Source organism: Lichenostomus cassidix, chromosome 27 (genome assembly GCF_008360975.1).
Source record: "Lichenostomus cassidix isolate B80296 chromosome 27, HeHo_3.0, whole genome shotgun sequence".
NCBI classification, from domain to species: Eukaryota; Metazoa; Chordata; class Aves; order Passeriformes; family Meliphagidae; genus Lichenostomus; species Lichenostomus cassidix.
In genome coordinates, this window is record NC_139507.1 from 5791705 (window position 1) to 5801690 (window position 9986).

General features: G+C 57.5%; 1 protein-coding gene across 4 annotated transcripts in view; it reads right to left on the reverse strand.

Annotated features, from left to right (window-relative positions):
- Positions 1–7953, reverse strand: part of KANSL1 (KAT8 regulatory NSL complex subunit 1) — a 74351-nt gene extending 66398 nt beyond the window's left edge. For 3 of the 4 annotated variants that reach the window (XM_085039939.1, XM_085039938.1, XM_085039934.1), the window contains exon 1: positions 2641–3027. The gene's annotated coding sequence lies outside the window, so the exon portion shown is untranslated. Of the gene's footprint in view, positions 1–2640; positions 3028–7259; positions 7418–7935 lie in introns of those variants that run through there. The other variant, XM_085039935.1, reaches the window with a different exon arrangement.
- Between the last annotated feature and the right edge of the window lie 2033 nt (positions 7954–9986).

Genomic DNA, 9986 nt, shown 5'->3' on the forward strand with positions numbered 1-9986 from the left:
GTGATCCACCTGAGACCCTTCCAGGAATTAAGCTCCTATTTAGGCCTAAGTTGGCCCACCTGTTTCTGTCATAGTCCAGTAAAAAAACAATCAGAAAAAAGCAAAATCAGGTGCTGTTAGGGTATGGGCTGACACAGCACTGAACTACTCTGAAAAATGGCCCCAGAAAAAGGCAATTTTCCAGAAGAGGAAAATTATATGGAAGGGGGTGGGGGGAAGGCCCATAAATCAAAATATGTGCTGCTTGCCCTTTCTCCCACTCCCCAAGCTCTACCCTTTCCCTCAGGTTGGGCCTAAGAATCCTCAGGCCTCATCTTTACCTTGCTGTCCATTGAGTCTCATCCTCCCTGGAAAAGCCTTTTGAGGCTCCTAAGGACAGGCAGCAAGTGGAGCCTAAGCAGGGAAGGGTGGAGTGCTGGAACTCCAGAGACAGTCTTTGTTCTGGGCGCTCACTAGATAATGGCAGTGGCCTTCACCAAAACACAAGTTATAAACAGGGCAAAAGGAAGTGACTTTGGTCACAGAACCGCTCAGTTTTCACCCCTGCCTTGCATGATGTCAGAATCTCACCAGCTCTCCGGTTACCAGATGATCTCCAAGAGCAAATGAGACTGAAATACAGCATTAAAAAAAAAATAAATAAAAGGCAAAAGAGGGGAAAAAAGGAGTAAGAGAAACCCACAGCCACATCTGCCTGGTCATCTGCTGCTTTATCACCTCTGACGAGAGAACACAAGTCATCCTCATTGCTAAATCATTACAAATCAGCTATAACAGTACCACAACCAAGTTCCACAATTAACTGCTCCTGCAGCATATCAATCCATTAAGCCCCACACAGCTGTGCTACCTTGGCAGTGTGGCGACAGGAAAAAAAACACCATCCCCATCCCTGCCGCGCCAAAAGCCAAGCCGCCCATATCTGGTGTGCGAGGGCGGGCGAAGGCCGAGGAAAGCGAGCTCCGAGCCTGGTCCCAGCACAACCCGGGGCTTCCCCAGCCTCTCCTTCACTGCCCCCAGGCCGACTCTGCATCACCGCCCCCTTCGCTGATTTAAAAGGCTGCTGACTTCTCAATTAAAGAAAAAAAAAATACAATCAGTTTGAGCAGCGTCGCTGTTCCCGTGCCAGAATGGAAATCCAAGAGGATACGCTAAAGCAGGGAAGAGCATCAGAGGTTCCTCCATGAAAACAAAGGCTATAAAAAGGACAAATATGGTTTTAAAGAGAAAACGCTTATACACAAACAGATGCCTGGATTGCCAGCCACGGCAGAGGTTCAGCAGCACACAGAGCCACACGTCACACCTTCACCACCCCCCAGAAGGTTTTGTCCCCCCTTGTCAGCAGGACAGACGCACACTGGAGTCCTTCCCGACTTTCCCACCCCGCAGAAACGGGCTTTTTTCTCACCTTATTTTTAGAGGCACAAAGCACCCTGTACACAACACATGACATGATGTAACCACCAACACGGCCGTGGCCCAAACCAGTTCAAAATATAATGGTCAGTCAAAACAAATAAAAAACCTGCAGTTCCTCCCATATCCTGACCGGTTTCATGGAAAACTACAGTTTGTCATTCAAGTGCATTTTACATAACAGGGAATATAATCTATGGAGTGCCTGCCTTCTGCTCCACCTGCACACAATTTTAAGGAGAGGAGAGAGGACATCTCGTTTTAGAAGGTGGGTCTCATTTTTGGGGAGAAAATAAGGTTAGTTCCCACTATATTTAGCTGCTTTATTTTTCCTTCTACATGACCCCCATTTATATCCCAAATGATGGAAATTCTCTGTAATCAAGCACTGGAAGATGCTAATCCCGTGATGGAAGTAAACACACGTAGGGATCACAGAAAGCATTTCAGGATAGCCGGACTCTTCCAGCTCGTTTTGGGGAAAATAATTCTGGATCGGCAGGGCCGGTTCGAAATAAATAAAACACAAAATATGCGTCCGGGAAGTAAATACAGGGAAACGGTTTTGGAGCTCGAAGCCACCTGGAAAATGACGCTATTGTGCACCCCGGGAGCAGGGAGAGCACCCGGTGACACGGCTCCCGCCGGTGACAGCCCACCGGGATTACCGGCACCGCTCCGCTCCTATTTTCCAGGCGGATTTGGGGCCGCGGGACCTGCTCCCTCCACGCGTTTTGCAAGATTTGAGGTTATGCAATTTAATTTTTTTTTTCTGTTTACTTTTAAAACTTCGCGTGTGCCCCCCCCACCGCAGCCCCCCTTTCCCACCAGGTTAGGGAATGGAACCCCCCCCTCCTCCTTCCCGTCCCTTCCCCTCCCCGGGGGCAGCGGCCACGTGAGAGGCCCCGACCCGACCCTGCAGGACCCCCGGGGACGGAATTTCGGTTTAAAGTGGCGCCGCCGCCCCCCGCCCGCGCCGCCCCCCCCGCCCCGGGGAGCCGCAGCACTGGGGGCGGCGGGCGGGGGGGTGCGGGGCGGCTCTCCCGCCGCGACCCCCGCACTTTCCGCCGCACCGGGGAGGGGAAGGGCAGGAAAGGGGGGTTCGCAGAAGTTGGGGCGCGGCGGCGGCGGGGCCCGGCGGGGCGCGGCGGCTCTAACAAAGGGGCGGCGGGGGAGGCGCGGCGGGCGCGGGGCGGCGGGCGCGGGGCGAGCGGCACCTACCACGTGACGAGCGGCGAGCGCGGTCCGGGCGGGCTCGGCCGCGGCGAAACGGGCGCAGTTCGCAAACAAACCGAGCGGGCCCCCCCGGGACGAGGGGCGGCAGCCGCGGCGCCGCCACCCCCGGCGCCCCCCCCGCCCGCCCCGGCGGAACGGGGGATGGGCTCGCCCGTCTCCCTCGGCGGCCGCAGTGCTGGGGGTGGGGGGGGAGGGGGGGAGCGGGGCCCCCCCGCCCCCGGGTCGGAGCGTCGGGGCGGAGCGGGCGCTGCGGCGCTTCTCGTCGGCGCGCCCGGTCCCCCCCTGCTCCGGGCGAGCGCGGCGGCGGCGCGGCTCGAAAATGGCGGCCGGGCTCCTTCCCTGCCCTCCCCCTCCCGTCAGCCGGAGAATGCACCGGGGGGAAGGAGGAGGAGGACGGGGAGGAGGCGGGGGGGCGGGGGGGCGCCGCCGCAGCGCCCCCGGCGGCCGCTCCGCGCAGCGCAGCCCGCGCCCGCCCGCAGCCGGGGGGCCCCGCCGAGCGCCCGCCGCGACCGCGCGGAGGAGCTGCAGTGCGGGAGGGGCGGGCACCGGCACCGCCGCCGCCGCCGGGGAGGGAGGGAGAGAGGGCGGGGAAAGAGAGGGAGGGGCGAACCCGCCGCCTTTTGTCCGCCCGCCGCGGCCCCGCCGTTGCGGGAGGGTGCGCTCCCCGCCGGAGCCCGCCAGGGGGAGCCCGCGGGGGCACGCGCGGCACGCCGGGAGTTGGAGTTCGCGCGCGGCCGGGGGACACGCAGGACAGCCCTGCAGGAACGCCGCCGTTTTAACCATTTACCGTCCACTCACACAGCACTGCCCGCTCTTCCACCGCAAGCCCGCTCCCAGGAAAAACAACAAAAAAAAAACCCCAAACATTCGCCGTTTAAGTGTTTCCCCCCCCAAAACAGCACGTCACGCTCTCCTGTCCCCACCCGCAGCCCCGGGAGCTCCCTGCTGGTTCGTCTCGCACTGCTCCTGCCACCGTCCTCAGCTTCATTCCCAGAAAATCTGCCCAAAGGCTCCATGACAACCCTCAGCGCCCCAGCCGGGCTCGGGGGTGTCCCTGCGGAACACGGGCTCCGGCCGGGGCTCTCCCTGCCCCCGAGGCGCCGGCCGGGATTTGGGGACAGTGTCGCGGGGAGTCGCAAGGCTGCAGCTTCGGAAGCGTGTCTGCAGCCCGGCACGGAGGGTTCCTCCTGCTCCCCACCAGGTCCTTCCCCCTCCTCACAAACTCCGTCACACAGGACACGCCAAGAGCAAGAAGGGATTAGTTTGGGACTGCAGAAACCATTTCACCCCTTTGACCTTCACTTTGGCCACTTGCAGGAGGGTGACACTGACTGTCCCTTAGCAGACAGAGCCCACGCCTCCACCTGCCTCCGGCACACTCGGGGTGCCACAAACCCGCTCAAAATTCCTGCCAGGCAAAGGCACTTCCCTGCTCTGGCGGCAGCTTTGGGCTGGATCTCTCTCAGCTAACACACTGCTCTGCTGCCTCTACAGCAGGAATGCAGCTCTGCCAAGAAAAAAGGACTTTATACCATCATTTGCCTGCAAAGGCAAAAAGCTACAGCACTGCCAGCTGTGTTCACCGTCACAGAGAAGAACCTGCCCTAGGGAGCTGGGCTTGGAGAAAAACAGAACCTGTCCTGCTCAACTGCAGAATTAGGAAAGGAGGAATCCTCTTTCCAGTACGGACAATTCTGGCCTGGATTATGCAGTGCACACAGACAAGTTTATTTCCTCCTCTTGCCTCAAATCCCAGCACCACACAAGCAATCGCAGAATACCCTGAGCTGGAAGGGACCCACAAGGATCACCGAGTCCAACTCCTGGCTCTGCAGGGGAATCCCACCAGGTGCCTGAGCAATGCTCCCCTCCTTTAAAAAGCATTTGGAGATACAGAGTCAAGACACTACTGGTTGCTCCTTAAAATCCAATAGATTGCGTAACAAATCCCACCATGGCATTGTCGTTACAGCTGGGTTTTTTGGGTCAGGAAATTCACAGGCAACACATTTCATCATTTTTCTAAGGGTGTGTGTGACCACCTTTGATTGAACCTGCCTCTGAACTTTAATCGTCTCTACACAATAAATACATACATAGCTGTACATAAAATAATATTTTAAGTGTTAATATTTATGCCTTTTGAGCATAAAAACATGCCATTTCAGTTTAGGAAACATCCTGTATCTGGAAAAGGTGGATGGGCACTGAATAATACAGTGATGAGACTCCCTGCAGATTCAACCACAATTTTTGCATTTTCATTTGCAACCTCACCCCAACAAAAAGCAGTGAACTCAACTGTCAGTGGCCACAGAAGCTTCAGAAGATGCAAAATGTTTCTGTTTAAAGCTAGATATATATAAGCTATACAAACAACCCAGCCTGCAGGTCTGAGCCCGGAGTGTCAGGGCCTCACGGCGATTCCTCAGTCCTAGACAAATCCACTTGCCTTCACACCCTCAGCAACACAACCAGAAATCAGAGCTCAGAGGTGAAAAAGTCCTGTCTCTACATGCTCTTATTAACAACACTTCCTATGACAAGTCCAGTGCAGGAGAGTCAATGCCCAGGCAACCACAGGGAAATGACAACGGGGAGGAGAAGACACAGCCAGTTCTGTGACCACAGCACAGCCAGAGCTGGAGCAGCACAGGCTGCGTTTCCCTGGGCAGGACCTCTTCTCCCAAAGCCTCCCACCCCTCTGAGGAGCTCCAGGTGTTGCCAGATGAGCTTTATAAAACTTTAGGGCTTTAACTGAGTTGGTGTCTTCTATGAAAATAAAACATTGCGAACTGTGAAAATTGCTTGAGCACAAGTAGGGGATACTGGTGAGAACAGCCCTCAGACAGGTCCTAGCCAGAGCTGTAAAGCAACTCAACTTGTGGCACACTCAACACACTTCAAAAACAAAGTCCAGTGGGATCTCCACCTCCCGAAGCAAACATCCCTCAGCAGAGCTACCAAGGGCTGCAAAAGCTGGACACCACGATAGCTGGACACCCCCTCTGTGCCCCGGAGCACACACAGGCACTGCTCCTTCCCCTCAGCTCTTGCTGGCTCATGGAAGCAGAAAGGATCCAGTTATCCTCCCGTGTGTCCTTCCCCAACCTGCTCCACAGAGAAACCCTGCAGTGCCCTCCCAAACCCAAAGCTGGGGCACCTCCTGCAGCTTCCCCAGCCACAACACCAAAACAACACCATCTCCCCATCCCACAACGGCTGCAGCTCTCACATTGTCCCAGTTTTTCTCCTCCCAACCCTTCCAGGCTGCAGCATGAGACGAAGGAGCTGGCATTTGGGATCAGGACATTTAGACATTAGGGAAAGCTGCCCCACTGTGCCCTTCGTTAGCTGGGACACTCACAGGGCTGACAACACCCCAGTGCCCACCTGGGTGACAGGCTCCACGCAGCCACACATCAAACCCCAACACATCAGCATATGGCACTTTGGAAATAAAGACCAGTCTACAGAGAAGATACCTCCTAATTCCTATAAGTGTCAGCAGCAGCTGTAGGAACAGAGATTTCCAAGATATTTAGTAAAAACCTCCAAAACCCACAACAGGGAGCTTCAATTCCTTTTTTTAAAGCCCCCAAAACAACTCCGTGTTATTTTGTGTACAAAGACCAAGAGCTTTGCTGCTGTGTTGGCCAGCCAGAGATCAGATACCACAGCAGATTTGTGTAAGGTCAGTGTGAAGGGATTGAGGAAAGAGTTTTGATTTTCCCATTATAAGAGAATTGGTCTAAATTCAGCCTCAATAACTGGTCTAAAGTCAGGCTGCTTTGGCTTGTAGATTTACGAAAAGAGGGAAATTTTCCTCCTTTTAGTACTTCCCTTCAGGTTTTTTTCAGCTGCACATAACTCAATTCCTGTACCTGAATATTTAGGACACATTTTTAATGTTGTAATAACATTAGCAAGGCAAGAGGTCACTTTTCTAAAGAAGCACCAGCAAACCATCACCAGGCTCCGCTCCGGACCCAGAAGCACCACGGCTGCCTCACACATGGGGAAACCACAGGGACAGAAATGGGAGCAGGAAACTCCAGGTTTAGACCTTTGGTTTTCACACTGCAAAACCAAGACCCCTCTGACAAGTGCACGGAAAACTTTTGATATTATAAATACATATAAAAGCCAGATTATATCAGCAAATTAAAAGGATTGTAAAATGGAAACCTAGGGTTTAAGGACACACATAATAAAAGGAGGAAAAAAGTATATCTTTCTTTTTCTAGGCAAGTCGTGCCTTGATGTCTTGATGCTGCTGCAAACAAGGACAGGTAACACCTGTAAATACACACATCCTCCCAAGAGGAGCCTCCACATCTCTTCACTACAGGCATTAGAATGGCTTTAGAGAGAGAAACACCCTGTACACATGGTGTACACAATCCACATTTCCAGCCCTAATCCCAAACCTCCATTTTAAAGTTCTGCATCAGCCAAGAAACTACGTGCAGGGCTCCAGCCTCATCCTGCACGGCCAGGAAGCAACCCAGCACCTGCCAAGGTGCCTGAGCACACCCAACCCAGCCGGCGCTGGGCTCCGGAGAGCCCCGAGCCCCCCGGCCAGCGGGGAACAGGGAACGTACCTTGCTGGGCATCTTGGCCAGGCCCATCCTCACACCTGCGCTCCAGGTGGGCAGCCGGCGGCACGGGGACGGCCTCCGGATTCTCCCAGCCTCCGCCGACACGGGGCGAGATGCAAGTTTCTTATTTATTCACTCGAGGAGGTGGGAAAATGCAGGAGCTGGGGAGAGAAAGGGCTGTCACAGGGGGGCCCTGCCGCCCCCTCCCACCGTTACCTCCATCCCGCCCCGGGCCGGCCGGCGGGGCCGGGCCCGGCAGCGCTCGCAGCCCGGCCCTGAGGCGCGGGGGGCCGGGGCTTGCCCCCCATCCCCGATCCTTCTCGAAGCCCCCCGGGCCCGGCCTCGCTTCCCCGGGCTAAAATGGAGGCGCGGGGCGGGCGGGGGGGTCCCCGCTTCGCACGGAGCCGGCCGGGCCCGGGCCCCCGGGGCAGCGCGGCGGGGCGGAGCTCTCCCGGTGCCCCGGGTCCGGCGCCCACCCCGACCCTGCCCTCGACCCCCAACTCCCGGGCGGGAGGAGCCACCCCCCCGGCCCCAGCCCCGCCGCGGCCCGGCCCCCGCAGCCAAGTTGCGGGACGGCGGGGCCGCGGTGCCGGAGCTGCCCGCGGGCGTCTGAGGCGGCGACCCCCGGCCCGGGCTCGGCCCCCCCCGCGCCCCCCGCCCTCACCGCGCCCGCTCCTACCTGCGCCGCTCCGCCGCCTTCAAGCGGGGACCTTCCGCCCTCCCCCGCGCCCATTGGCTGCGCGCGGGGCATGGGCGCTCCCCATTGGCTGCGGCCGCGTCAGTCAGGCCCGGGGAGGCGGGGCGGGCGGTGATTGATGCGGTGCCGCCGCTCGGCCCCTGCCCCGCGCCCCCCGCCCCCCGCCCGGTGCCCCCCCGACACCCCCCGCCCCGACACCCTCCCCCCCGCACGGCCCCACCGCGGGGCTCTGGCTCGCCACCATCCCCCGGGGCAGCCGCGGGTCCGGCCGGGCCGCGGGAGCGGCGGGCGGGGGGCGGCGGGGGCGGCCCCGGGTGCGGGTCGGGGGGACGGGCGGGTCGGGACGCGGGGCGCGGGACACCGCAGGTGGCACCGGGCCGGGAGCCGGGGGACAAGGCGGGGCGTCCCGCGGGCCGCAGGCCACTCGTGCCCCGTGCGGGGCGCGGGTCCAGCGGCGGGGAGAGACCTGCCGGGGGAGCGGGAGGTGTCGCCGGGACACCGAGCCCTGGCGCGGGTGACGAGGGCTGCGATCCCCCGGGGGACAGGGGATCCGGTCCCACGGATGGCACCAGGCCCGTGTCCCACAGGTGACGCAGGGCCCGTGTCCCCTGCGTGGCCCTGGGCCTGTGTCCCACCGCTGCCGCGGCTCCCTGTCCCACGGGTGACACGGACTCCAGCCGTGGGTGACAGCAGGGCTCTGCCCCACGGGGACACCAGGCCTGTGGCAGGGCCAGCACTGCTGTCCCGTGTCCTGCCAGCTGTGCCCATGCCAGGCTGTCCCCACAGAACCCAACCCATGGGACCCCAGCAGCTCCCTCGGGCCCTCCTGAGCCACACACTGCTGAACTCAGGGTCATTCCCGTGTCATCTTCTTCTCCCAGACACAGAAAACTCTTCCAATGGCTTCTCCTGCCCACTGGTGTGGGGGCACAGCCATGGAGCTCCTCATCTGCTGCAACTGCTGCTTTTTAAAATCGTCTTTTAGTTTTTATCCCAGTCACAGGACAGGTTTAATTGAAATAAGAGACTCAATTCCACATCCCACAGGCCAAAAACAGGTGAACTCCTTCCCTTCTGATGGTCCCTCCTGTGCAAGCAGAGTCACTGCTTCCCTGTGGGACAGCAGAGCTGGGGAGAGGATCATGGAATGGTTTGTGGGGGAAGGGACCTCAAATCTCATGTTGTTCCATCCCCTGCCCTGGCAGGGACACCTTCCACTACACCAGGTCACTCCAAGCCCTGTCCAACCTGGCCTCAGACACCTCCAGGGATCCATAGCAGCCACAGCTTCCCTGGGCACCTGTGCCAGTGCCTCACCCAACTCTGAGTGAAGAATTTCCTCCTAACATTTAATCTAAATCTCAGGTTAAAGTGGTTCCCTCTCTTGTTCTGTCACTATCTGCCTGTGTATAAAGTTACTCACCCTCTTTTTTTCTAAGCCCCTTTCAGGACTGGAAGGATGTTTGAGATGCTCCAAATACACTGACAGAGATGACAATCCTGATTCCACACACAGACACAGTCCTTGCTCTCCTTCCCCAGAGAAGGTGAAACAACCAGGTTGTAGTTCCTGGTTATCCAGGGAAATCCAGACTATGACCTTACTCTACAGTTGATGAAGTGTTTAAAAGCAGGTGAGTGGATGAGAAACACCTGCAGGACTGACGAGAAACACCTGCAGGAGACAGACTTTTCTAAATCTGTGGAGACGCACGAGAATACAAAAGAGGCAGAATGGAGCAACTAATCCTGGTCTCCCTAAGCTCGTTTCCCAAATGTCCTGGCAACAAAGGATTGCTGTTGTTCCACACACACATGCAGATAGGAACTGCTGGATTTGGGAATAGGTTTTTAACTGAACGTTAAAAAAGACGTGAGAAAAAAACATGTGGTGCCTTTCTGGATGTGGTTTTCTGAAGTAGTTTTGAGGGAATTGACTTTGAAAGTGGTTTTGGTTTTATTTTTTCTGATCTGGAGGTGTTTCTGATACTTCCCTTCTGGGTACTATCAGGATTTTTTAAATGCTGTGTTAA